The sequence below is a fragment of the Struthio camelus genome, chromosome 2 (genome assembly GCF_040807025.1).
Source record: "Struthio camelus isolate bStrCam1 chromosome 2, bStrCam1.hap1, whole genome shotgun sequence".
Classification (NCBI taxonomy): domain Eukaryota; kingdom Metazoa; phylum Chordata; class Aves; order Struthioniformes; family Struthionidae; genus Struthio; species Struthio camelus.
The window spans coordinates 138,555,369-138,569,263 of record NC_090943.1 but is presented as its reverse complement, the minus strand read 5'-3'; the positions used below and the strand labels follow the sequence as shown (position 1 = coordinate 138,569,263).

The window sequence follows — 13,895 nt, the reverse complement described above, 5'->3', positions numbered from 1 at the left end:
TCATTTTTTGCTTCATCCATTCAAAGTTTAATTAGGTGTTGGATTATGTATTCTTACACATTTGTACATATTTCTATATATAACATGCTGTAAAGAAAGTCTTAGAGCCTACTTGAACTATCCAAAGAGCAATGAAATGCCTAAGATATCTAGTAAGAGAAAGAATAAACAACGAAAATAATATTATAAAGAAACTTCAGCAGGATAGATATATTTCTAAGAACAGCTATTAACACAGTAAACTCATAACTGGACATTCTGGAAGTGCAGAGGTATCAAAGAAATCAAAATGATTACAGGAGATATACTGTATAACAAGCAATACGGAACATAAAAGCTTGATTCTTAATGAAGAGATAAGGGAGTGAAATATTTTCTGCTGGTGCCAGTAAATTCATTGTACACATTCGCATTGTCAAGCACCAAGTGCAGAGTCGTTACAGGCAATAGCATTGCCAAAGGTGCCAAACTCAGGTACCACCTGGTTGAGTAAAAATAATAAATCAGCCTGCAGTGAGCAGGCTTGTGCTGAGGAAAACTGTGAGATATATACATAGCAGAAAAACTAGAACTCATTGAACATTCAAGTTTGAAAGAACATTTCAAAAATACATTAACTGCTTTTATACAACTTATTACTTCAAAAGTGTCAATTTAGAGGAATAAAAAGGGTAGAGAAGAAAGGATACCTGACCTAATACTAACAAGGGAATAATTATGCAAATAAAATAATATATTAGCTTATAGGATTGTTAAGGCTTTCAGCGTGTTCTTTATGAATTACTCCATTCACTGAAGGAACAAGATTTTTTCTGCCCTCTGGCCACCTTTTTTCTTAAATATTTACACAACAGTACCCTAGAGAAAGCAAAGAAATTTTGGAGTACTTCTTACATGCCAATAGATTCTACTATAGAAAGCTGAAAACAGATATTTCAAGTGAGAGTCTTCAAAACCTCTTAGTGCAGGTGTGCATGCAATTTCCATAGACTTTCCATAAAAATACGCAAGGTATTGTGGACAATTAACCATTTAAAGAATGTAAATATTCCACCCTTAATGGCTTTTGTTGTTAAGATTGTACCTCACTGAAAATATGACTGCACATTGCTATTTTGAGTTACAATTTTACGCAATTCAGGCTGAACTAAAACTAGGAACGTAAAATATTTTTCTCTTTGCAGTCTTATTTACTTTAATATATAGCCTTAATAAGTTACTGAAAATAGTTATTTAATAAACACTGAAAATTAGATGTAGGTAATGTCAAATATGGATTAAGCCTTTCAAAACCATCCATAATAAGGCTAAATATTAAGGCTAACAAATTTTCTCAGCTCTTGCTGCTAATTAAAAAAAAAAAAAGCAAACAAATCTTTCTCCTAATCATAGTATTATTAAATGCATAAATAATAAAAAAAAATTCACTGCTGTTATGATAAGAAACTTTTTATCAGGCATGCTACCAAATTTTCATTTGCAATTTAGATAGCTGATCAGCCAGAAAAATTATTCTGAGTCACAATGTCAGACCATGTCATAATTTAGTAATTTTCCACTTATTATATATCTTGACTCAAAAGGCTAAATGACCTTACTTTAGAGAACTTTTGACTTGTAAATTATTGATTTGATTGAAGGTAACAGTTGCTGCCTATACTATGTCAGTTATATCTTTAAAATTTCTGTCTGCATGTGTCATTTCTACCTTTCACATATTATCACAAATGTCATCGTAAGTAGGAGTTTTACCTCTAACACCTCTAGCACTGGTCTCTGAAAACGTCACCTCTAGTATTTATTTATAGTATTAGAGTAAATCTTGTTTGGGAAAAATCATTCTTTCCAATAGAACAAACAAATTTTTGAAATCGTAACATAAAATCCATTTATTTCACCATATATTTTGTCATCAGAAGTACAAAACTCAGCATCACTCAACTCATATACCCCGCACTGTGACAACTGTCCCTTTCCCTCAGTTCCTTTGCTACTTCTTCTTACAGCCTTTTCACTGAAGTCCATCTATGGCTCTCTTTAGGTTCTCCTTGGGAAACATCCCTCGTCTGATTTGTAGTTGTTTGCAGGCAAGCCCTTGCCTTTGTTTCTGTTGCTCACTTACTACCGTCTTCCGGAATACCAAAGTGAACAGGTATACCTTCACCTGCTGAACACCAGCCGGTCAACCTAAGTTCTTATCCTCAGATCTCCCTAGCCTTCCACCTCAGACATTTTTATTCCGATAGCCATGTCTTAGGAAGGTACCTCAGCAATCTCTTCTGCTGCTCTCTCTCATCAATTTAGGAAAATCCAACACGTATTGCCAGCAGTGTCTTACCTGATACCTGACACGTTCTTCCTTCATGAAAGTCCTGCACATTATTTTTAGCCCTCGTCTCTGTTTGCGGGTCACACATTCTCTATCATACGGATTGCCAAGAAAAGCCTTGTAACATTGCAGAAATCAGTGATCTTATTTTTCCTGGGTTTTAAGAACTGTGAATGGCAAAGCAAGATTCAAATATATCTGAACATTATCATGAGGAAAAGTTAAAAAAAAAAACATATCTTGTTTGGATATAAAGAGACAGAGTATTAACTTATTTTCCCCTTCTGTGAAAAGTAGTTTGGTGTAAGATTAATACTCTTCATGCTGTTTTTTAATATTTAGTTTGTAGATAAATGCTACAAAAAACAGTCTGACTTGCTCAGGAGAACAATCTTCCTGGTACAGATTTTTCTGTGATACTACTAAAACTTTGTCGGATTTCATTGTTTGTTAAAATCTCTAACTTTATAGTGTAATTGTTATTACACTGCAATTTTGTCTTGTTAAACTTGGTATAAGTTTATTACAGTATATTCTAAGAGTCAAGTTATACGATCAGACACACAGTGATCTCACATGGACTTCTTAAGCATTGCCCAAAGAGAACTAAAAGGCAGATTTAGCTATTGTGTGTATATAATCACAGTTTGATCTGAATTTACGTTCCGAGACATTTTGTCAACATTAAAAAATACCTTTCTAACACACTAAATAATTATAATACTTAATATTACAACATAGTATACAACAAACTTCTGGATGTCCAAATGCTTGAAATAGGTATAAGCAAAATAAACTCGGGTTTTATGTATCTATACGCAGATGCACATGTTTTGTAGGCATGCATACACACACATATGCAACTTTTCATACATAATACCATTAAGTCTTCAGGCAAAAAAATATACTCCTTTTAACAGTGAAGAAATCATTTGAATAAAATGGCCATAAGTAGAACTGTACAGGTTTTCTAAACAGCTTACACAGAACTAAGGGACAGCCATAAGCACTTTTTTTCAGTGAATCAAAGAGATCTACAAGAATCCTGGCTCCCTGATCATAAAAAATTTAAAAGGCTTAGATCCAGAATGGGATAATAGCTATCTGAAAAAGGAGGGAAGTATGTTTCCCTGGACTGTGCTGTCTTTCTTTTCTTACACAGCGTGTTGAGCAGCCTTCATGGCCAGAGGCTATTCTGGACCTAATCCTAGGAAATGAGCCAAGCAGGATAAATCAGGCTGAACGCTGGGGGTGGCTCGTGCTCACCACTGTGGCATGAGGCAGCCTCTGACTTGCACTCTGCAGCCCTCCCTAACCCAGCGTCTGTTTTCTTCCGGGCTTTTTAAAAGTAGCCTTTGACACTCGGTCATTGCCTGTTTATCTCATGCTGGAAATCCCAGCAAAGAACATCTAGAGAGCTCTGGAAACTAAATGCTTGCTCAAAAACTCCAGGAACATCCACACGTACTTTATATTTCACTTTGAGATCTATACCACGTCGTCGGACGTCAATTGCTTTCAACAGAGTTGATCAGATTGCCTGACCCTATGTGCACAGAAGTCAATAACAACACGTTCCTGCTTGGTGATGACAGGAGGAATGTTCTGCAAAATTAGGCCTGTCCCTCCTAACAGGCATAAGAAGTATTTCAACTACTAGGGAGATATGGTAGCAACAGACAAGAAAGGTGAAAAAAAATTAGAGTAATTTTTTCTTACTAGCTTGAACTTTGTAACTGTAAGTAATTTTTCCTCAATTTCACGCACAAAAAAGTAAAAATAAAACCTAATCCTCCCACCCCACCACACAAACAAAAAATCCTCATCTATTCTTCTTTTCATTTAGAGAAAATATGGCAATTTGTATTCCAATTTTTCAAGCCAAAGTTACAGGGGGCTAAAATAGGGCTTTATAATGGAAGTTGATTGCAACCTTAACTATAGAGGGGCTACTGCCTTTCCACAATAAAGAGCTGTGCATTTCAAGGAGAGGAGGAGAATACTGCTCTGCATGACTTCTTGTAATTTCACTTCTTTAAATTAAGGTTGTGTCTCGGTAACTTTCTTAGTTCTTTTGAGCATGAAGTTTGATATTTCAATTCATGTGGTTTTAATTTTGATCTAGCACACCAACATTTTGCAGTTGATACATTTTAAAATGGTGAAAAAAATATGAAGCTTTGCACTTTCTCAGGGCTGTGATCCTAATTTAGTTTGTTTTTTTTTCTTTTTCTTTTTTTGTATAATCAAATGAAAAGGCCATAGAGACTAAAGTAGCAATTTAAACATATTTGGATTTAGTTTCTTTGCTTTGTATTGTCTTCTTGCTTAATGGTAGAATGATTTTTGGCTGCTTAAATTTCAATCTGGAATCAGTGCTGGCTGTTTTTCCTTTTTCTCTGGGCATAAAATAGGGGAGACCACAGAGATAGTGTCAGGAATGTAAACTGTGATCACAATAACCAGTGCCCAGGTATGAGATTATTAGCCTCTGCTTCTGTTGTACAAAGGTTTAACGAACATGAAATGTTTTCTCGTTGACTGGATGCTTCATCACCATTAAATGCTGCTGAAAAACTGAATCAAAAGTAAAAGACTAATAAGCTAGCTATTGTGTTATGTCTGTGATTTGTGAACCTAACAGTTTTAAAATTCTTTCATTATACACTTAGGTCATAGCACCCTTCTAAATTTTAGAGCCTTGCATTCCTACCGTAGTTACAAACACACCAATAGAACTTCAAGACCATCCCCTCACCTATTTTGTGATGCTAGGCAAAAAATGTCACTTCTATAATAGTGGAGTTTTTCTTGAAAACTGTAATATGCCTATGATTGCTCCCAAAAGGCTCACACACTTTAATTCATTTCTGCAGTATTAAAATCTTTAGTGATTATGGAGGAAATTATTTAAAAAATGTAATTCCCCACCTCATATTAATTGAAGTGATAGAATAAGGAACTGTATCTGAAGACAATTTACTTTCAGAAGATTTTAATATCTAAATGGTCTGAAGAGGATCCACACATTGCATTTTGACACCTGATTCAAGATTAAGCATAATCTAACATCACTGTCTAATATATAACATATATATTTTCTTGATTTACATTCATGACTACTATCTTTCATTCTAAACTTGTCTTCTCCAAATATTACTGGAAGTGGGACTGTTCAGAATATGGTATTTCACACGTGAAAGGGGTACTCCTATTACTAGTGGAAAAAACTGGAATCATGTTCTTTTACATACCCACAAAGAATGTTTTCTTCCTATTTAAGAAAATTCAAGTCAAAAAAATATTTTGGGTCTTGAACAAGGAGTAACACTTGCTTTCTCTTCAAATCTATCTTTGAATAGAGGTGTGAAAGGCCATTTATTAGTCCAAAATCCTTAAAACCCAGATGGACCAGATTACACTTTTCTTTTTGATAAATCAGTTGGTTCTACATGCCGAATGTTTCAATACTTTTTCTAATGTGTCTAGAACATTATTTTATAGAATAAATGAAAAGCAGTGCCTGATTATCTATACTTCACACTGAATGCCCATTTCCATTCAAAAACAGCTTGACATAAATTATCAGGGGAAAATATTAAGTCCCTTAAATAAGAAATAAATGACATTTACTCTTTTGAAACAAAATGTACAAAATAGATACATGAAAAAATATACCTTCAGATATGTTGTTATTTAAATGGGAAGTTAGTGCATCATCCAATTTGTCAAAAAGAAGTAGCAAATGTAATGCAAGATTTAAGCTAGTTGAAAATCTACATCTTCATAATACAACCTTGCTTTAAGACAATAACTGAATGCAAATGCAAAACAGAATTCTATTTTTTTTAAATCAAGATACATTGCTCTCTGATTTAAACAACAGTAAAAACTGGAGATTTAAATCACTATAATTTACATCAATCTATACTGGACTACATTCCACAACCAAGGTCTAAAATATTATGAATTAAGCCTGTGGACTCTATACCTCTGTACAATCAACTGATATTAAATTAGAACTGAGTAAGGCCAGAAAGAGCTGTGGATGGATAAGCCAATGTGTTTAATTCTGCTTAGTAGACAGCATTGACTGAAACACTAAGCAAAATCACAAATACCAAGAATGGAGTAAAAACAGAGCATTCACAAAAAGTCGTCTTAAAATAAGGCCATGAAAAGTGTTAAATCCATTGAAACAAGACAATTCACATTCAGACTTGCACTGTTTTAATAGTTTGCTTAATTACATAGATTTGTTGAAAAATCTCTGTCCTTTGTCTCTGAAGCTTAAACTTTCCACAAATGAAGTGGATAGTCAGGATTTAAAAACACATCCACCTCATTCATACAATCCGCTAGACCTTCTGTCACTAAAAAAAGGCCTGTCATTGAGACTTTAACACATTTAAATGTGGCTGACAGTATTCCTAGGAAACAACTGCACTTCATTGTTAAGTATTGACCAGGAACAACCCACCACTAACTCTTAATGGCTAGTTTGACTGTTATAGCCAGTCTAAAATGATGTTCCCAAAGAATAATAAGGATAAAATAGTCACTTTATTCTAAAAGAACAAAATAATTAAGGTTTTTATGGGTCAGTACCAACATCTTAATAGTTCTTCCAAAAATCAGCTGGCAGTCAGTGCTTATTAAAAAGATTAGGTTTAATGTACTAGCTATAAGACTAATGATTTAAGTTATTCATTTTTAAGTTCTCACACGCAGCATTGCAAAGGGCTAGTTGACCTTACACATTCTTCAAATAGCAATGCTGAGACACAGTGCAGAGCGTTACCTAACAAGCTCAGAATTTATTTTCTTTCATTAACTTCAGACCTTAAACATAATCTGACTTTTTTGTGACTTAAAAGTATATAAGCATCTGTTAAACAAAGCCCTTTACTTTGCATAGCAAGAGAATTCTGTTTATAATGTGTTACCAGCTTTTCAGTCAAAATGGGTTCTATGATAACTAAATTAATTTTACACAAGTTGATCTATTTGCATTCTGAATCTCCTGTTGAACGACTAGGTACTATTTTATAGACTGATCCTGCTTCAAGCCTCACTGTATGGACATTAATCAATGTGACCATCAGGAAGTAAATACAATCAGCAAGTGCACTAATTAAGCCAGGAAAGTGTTGCAACATGCATACACTGTATGGATTAACAAGGTAATTCATTAGAAATATTAATTCTGGAATATTATATTTTCCATACATTTTATTTCATGATGATTCAGATCAGTTTTCTCATAAATACACAAGTCATCTACACTTCTCAAAGTATACAGTGAAATCTTTTTAACTCAGGCAGATTTGTGTAGCCTCTAGTCTGGAAGCCTCTATGAAAGATATGCTTTGATATCATCAGCCAGATAACCTGATATGCTCTCTTAAACAAGTGGCTGCTAATCAAATGTTAATATGCAGATGACTGAAAAGTAAGTATAAATTAAAAAATACAGAAAAAAGCGTCATTTGGTGATTTGGAGCTTCTCCTCACTCTTAAACCAGTTTTTATCGTGTTTATTGCTGAAGAATGATCTAATAAAAACCTAAAGCTTGGCCCACAGAACTTGTATTTTAATGAAAAAAGCTTCCACTGGACTCAGTATGCTTCAAGCTTTTAGTCTGAACTGGCTGCAGAACTCCAGCCTGAAGTAGAGATGTCAATACATTCGAAGTAGAGATGTCAACACATTCCGAATGTGCATAGTGGCAAATATATGGCCTCTTCTCTGACATACCATTCAGTTTAATTGAATTCTCCCAAACAAAAGATCACATCCTACCATCCAGCTTCACATAGATTTCTTGCTAAAGGAGCTCTGCATGTGGCATAAAGAAGGATGCTATTGTTGGAAATACAGGGAAAGAACTAAGCAGTTTATATCAGAATAAATGGGCTTTATGAAAAGCACTTTACCTGACAGACAGAAGATATTACCATATAGCTGATTTCATCTAACTTGTTCGGTAGCAGTGGAAGAAGACTTGGAATATTAACATACTTTTTTCTTGGGTGGCCAAAAAATAGGTTATTTCAGAGTTATTAGTACACTTATTGTGCAGCTTTGAAGTCTTACACATATGAGTAAGTCCATTGCAGCTTTAATTTTACTTATAAGACTTGAAAGATTTAAATAACAGTAAAGTGGGTCTTGCAGCACCTTCAGAAAGGGCAAACTGCCTGTTTCCAACAGGAAAAGATCATGTGCTTAGGAAATAAGAAATATCACACAGGATAGAAAGCTCACATAAATTTGCTTATCCTCTGTTGTGTGCTCCACATCTAGGTAGTCCTAGAACCTCCCCTGGAACAAGTGTAAATTTGGTTTATTACTCCAGTGGTGAACGGGAGAAAAAGATGAGGTAAAAGTACCCTAACACTAGCACTCCCTCTTTAAGCCTTTGGCTATCATGCCTGGGGAGGAGACAGAAGAACACAGACTGTCTCCTCTAACATAATATAAGGCATCTTACCCTCTTGTTGCCATTTTAGGAACTCCTCCTTTGTTCCATTTTCATTCTCAACTCAAAATCTCTACTGGAAGGTGTATATGCATTTTCACCTGAATAAATGCACAAACCATCAGTAGACTTACTGTTGGGAAATATTCTTGCCATTACAAGAATGAGTGGAATAAGCTCACCCATTTTTCTGGTTATCACAGCCAGCTTATTTCTTAGAAATTCAGTGTGTCCCACGTCCACTCTTAACTTAATTTAGGTCCTATGCAAAGGGGAAACTACTTGCTCGAATAGTAGCAAAAGGTACACTTCCTTGCTTCCCTTTTAACACACTACAGGACAAATTCTGTTCTTATTTATACATGCTTTGGCTATGCAACAGTTTGATCTCTTGAACTGCCAGGGCTGCCTATCCTGTGTTGCTTGTAACGTTAAGTGGAAGAAGTCAAGTGAAGCTTGAACATTTACATTAAGATGAGGAAACTCTATGGGCTTTAATTCTAAACTTCAAAAAATACTGTCAAGTAAGTGTTACCCTCTGGTCTGTCACTAGCAGAAATGCCAAGCAGTGCCCATATTAGGATGGTCCCTTGGCATCTGCATGAGTCATAAACGTGTCTTTTGGCCACAGCTTCATTTATTGCTCATTATGTTTGCTGTGGACTGGTAAAGGCAGATATAAATAGAAAAGTGCTTACGTGATATGATGGACAGATTTTGTTTAAACATTTTCAGTAATCTAGCCAAAACCTGAAAAAGTGGCTATTTTTGGCATCTGAAAATTCCAATGCCATAAAGGATTATTTATGTATACTTAGGCCACAATTACCTTTTTATTTGTGGCAACAGACATGACAAAAAAAGAAGAGAAAACCAGGGGCTAATATATTCAATGAAAGCACTTAGCAGATATATGAAATATTCATGTAGGGAACACAGGGCTTAATAGCACAGTAAAAATGCATTCCCAAAACACAGGCCAGATCACTTAAATGGGATGGAAAAGGGTATGTGACAGCACCAAACCCTTGTCCAGAGTCCTGGCCTAAAGGCAATGAAATAAGTGAAGTGAGGATCTGGATGAAGCTTTGTTTTTGAGAGTAATAATTCACATATTCTTCATATGAACATGACAAGAGAAAATTACTTTTACATTAGTTCTTCCTTTTATCCTAAATCGGCCTATGATACAGCTCAAGTTTCTTAAAAGAACGCTAGTTACCATCATAGTCCTGCAATATGCAAAATATAAGATTAAAGTTCTAAAAGTTCGCTAATCCTGCGACAATGCTTCTCTTCACATCACAGATTGTACTCAATGCTTTCCTCAGATCACTGAAGCCCCCACCTAAATTCTGATATTGCTTAGCTTTTAATTTATCTTGAGTTAAAAAAATAAATGAAGACACCTTTTTTTAAAGTTCACTTGGAGTTTAAATTAATTTGTATTAGTTTTTCAGTTACAAAGTATACGTGCCTTTGAGCAATAACTTTGTCACATCATCAAGCCATGGAAAATTCAATCTGTCATAGGCTGAAGGGCCAAACTATGATAACTTCTTTACACCATCAAAAAGGGAGATATAAGAAATTATATTGATGGTAAATTATTTCTCTAAAATCTCAACAGTTAGAGGACTTTTCTAGTAACATCACTGCAGAGGAATACTATTCTATGTCATTTCTGATTTCACAAAGCATGGGGGTCACTCTGAGTGTGGACAAAGCTATTATCCATATTGTTGTATGTTATAAAGTATGAGATTATCATGGATATGTTTTAGGGAGCCTTTTACTATTGGTATTATCATAGGTCTGAGTTCTAAGCAAACAGTTACCTGCATTTAAACAACTCAAATTCTCAGATTCTCAAATCCTCAAATTCTACAGCTCTCTTAAGAAACAATTAACGTAAACCTTCATAGCACCCAAAGACTTTATTCAGAGCTGCGGCTTTGCTAACTGTGTTTATGGAGATATATATGTATATAATCACTTTAGAATATGTATTATCCTGAACTGCTCAGCTAGAGGATTATCCTATGCTAGTAAAATGATACAGCTGGGTAGAAACAGCTATGGCTATAGCTGTGAATGGAAAGTTTGCAGAACTGGCTTAAATAAGGTGTGCGTGGCTATCCCAGAACTTAACTCTGATATTTCAACCGTGAATTTTTAAACTCAACAGCTTAATTACCTCACTCACTAAAACTTCGTGCAACCAACTATATTTGCACATACGAGTAAATATTTTGGGCATGCAAAAGGCAGGATTTCCAGATGCCAAGTACCGACATTTGAAAATGTGGCCCTAAGTGTCATATGCTACCCTTGATCGATGTGCTCAGATCAAAATGACTACAGAGAGTTCTACACACAGATTGAGGGTAAGATATGACTGTAATAAAATGAACATTAATCTACGAACAGTGTTGTTCTCCACCATAGGGCAATGATAGATTCACTGTAAACCTTTTCCATCTGTCAAGAGCACTGCAGTGTTCTTACGCCTATACTAACATTCTTCCATATTTAGAGCATTGTTTTTTGAACAGCTTGTCAAATTGAAAACAAAATTTACCAAATAAAAATGGAGGTGAACAAATGTAGGAAACTGGCTTGGGAAAAAAAAGATCTTTAACAGATGCAAATGAATCTGCCTTTAGGCTGAAAAAGAAATTCCAGTTAATATCATTAATATCACTAAAATATAAATATTGTAGGTCTATTCACTGCAAAGCTAATGGTTGTCTCTAGTTCTTAATAGTAGAGGGAAGAGACCATATGGTAAAGTACTGCTAAAATCATGGTTCACAGGAAACAGTTAGCCTCCATACCAACAGTGGAGAAATGAGGGCTTGGGTACTTCTTTTCTTCCCCTCTAGCCCATTAGGTTCATTCCTCAGCCTCAGTTTAGCTTAGTGACAAATAGAAGATGAAATGTGGTATGAACCTACAAAAGATTCTACTCTTTCAAAAAGAGATCTCAAAGTAGGTTCATGGAATAGGTAAATGCATTGAAGCAAATACTGAAAAACAATACTCACTAATACTCATTGCTTCATTTGCTGATAATAACTGAATTTAACTTAATAATATTATTTGATCATTTAAAGAGCTGGGTGAATAATGAAAATAATTATTCATGAGTATGTTAGTATCAGCTGATGGAAAAATGTGAATAGGTCACATAATTAAACATTATTTGACTATCTATACAGCTAATTGAATAATGGAAACATTTATTCACGAATAATACATTAATCTAGCCACAGAAGAAAGGAAACAAACAATTTGTAAATTAGAGTTGCATTAAAAGGATCTGATGAATATTTGTAATATTGTCCAAAATTTTCATCATTGTTACAAAGAATATGAAAGCTTGCTGAGATAATATTGTCATTTACGATGACAGAACCTCAAAAGGGAAATAATTTGGCTAGAGCACACTCATATCATTAATCCACTTGTATATTTAACTTGATGAATGGGATGACGTTTCAAAGAACAGAAGGAAGAATAATCTCATGTTTTAGGTAGAGGAGCAAGAACTAGATGACCTCATTTCCACTTCTATCATCAATTATTTTTGCAGGGTTTTCATCTCCCTACCTGGAAATTACTTGTTTCTGAGCTAATTACTTTCACCTTAGGAAAAGCTATGAGCTTTATTCACAGTCCAGTGAATAACTGAGTACCCTTAACTATCTTTGAGTTAGGGCTACTCTAGTAACACATGTATAATTAATTGATCTCTAGAACAGAATGCTTAAAGAAATAATGTTACTTTAGGGTATCTCACTTCAGCTTCTCAAGGGTCCCTGAGAAGGAAGCTTTCAAAAATGAGGGAAATCATTGATGAAGTGTGAACAATTTTAGTGATTGTTGATGTTACTTGATGCTTTACAAAAAATAATCAGTCTGAAACACAGGGGCTGCAAGGATGAAAGTAATGCAGTGAAATCTGTCACGACTTGATGTTTTATGCCGTCTTTGAGTTCTCTAAGCCAGTCCAGGAACTGAGGTGATGAAGCAGCAGGGAAGAAAGCCTTTCCTTCAGAAATCTCGGTATATCAAAAATGCCAAGTTCCTAATGTTTTGACAGCTGAGCAAATGCCAGTTTTTGGAAGATGCAGTGTGCTTTCACTATGCACATTATCTGTAGGGACTTGGAAAGCGACAAAAACTTTACTTTGGATGAACAGCATTCAGTTTTTCTCTCTGTGTTTCATCTCTAATTAAAGTCTGTTCCTGAATAAAAAAGGTTTTCCAGGGTTCTGTACTGGGTGAGTTTTATAAAGGATTCTTGCCCAATTTTTTTCAGCAACCTCTGTTCTATTGTTTACATTCTCTGCTCCTAAACAGAAAGTAAACTGAAAAGGTAAAAGACATTTGCTGTCACTCAATAGATGATACAGGAACCAAAGCAGGAAACTAGGATTAGCAAAACAGAAAAGTAGTTATAAAATAATCAGAATTAAAGAAAATAGTTTCTCATGCCTCAAGAAAGAGTCAGATTCTATTCTCATAAGTGGATTAGGTGGCTGGCTGTATATTTTAATCTGAAATGGTCACTAAAACTATGCAAAGAAGTTTAAGATTGTGTAAGTATAGCTCTATTCCAAATCAAACCAATGACTAACACAATGACAAACTTAAATGCTAATTTCTGGTTATTCAAAATTCAGTTGTATTATTGTATTATTTTGTATTAAGGTACAATAGCAAATGTCAACAACAAAAATCAGCTTGAAGTTAATGTTTTAACCTTTTTTATTCTCACAAAGATGGAATTTACCCCCCCAAATATACCTTTTCCTTTCAAATAGAATTTGGCCACTTCAGTGAAGTATTTTGACTTTGATAGAACTGCACATTCTCCGAGCAGCAGTACTGGTCAGCCCTTAGCTATGAAGCTGCATATAAATGAATGACTTGAACAAGCTCACAAAGCCAAAAACTGAATTTTAATGTAGCCTTATACTTTTTTCTGTACCTTCCTCTTCAGAGTACAGTATAATAAAACACAGGTGATGAATATTTATTCAACCCTGATTATACTTGAGCTGCATTAGTGTACTTTA

At 34.7% G+C, this 13,895-nt stretch overlaps 1 protein-coding gene across 3 annotated transcripts in view; it reads right to left on the bottom strand.

Moving 5' to 3' along the window:
* ST18 (ST18 C2H2C-type zinc finger transcription factor) overlaps nucleotides 1-13,895 on the bottom strand; it is a 203,651-nt gene that overhangs the window by 111,582 nt on the left and 78,174 nt on the right. The window lies entirely within an intron of this gene.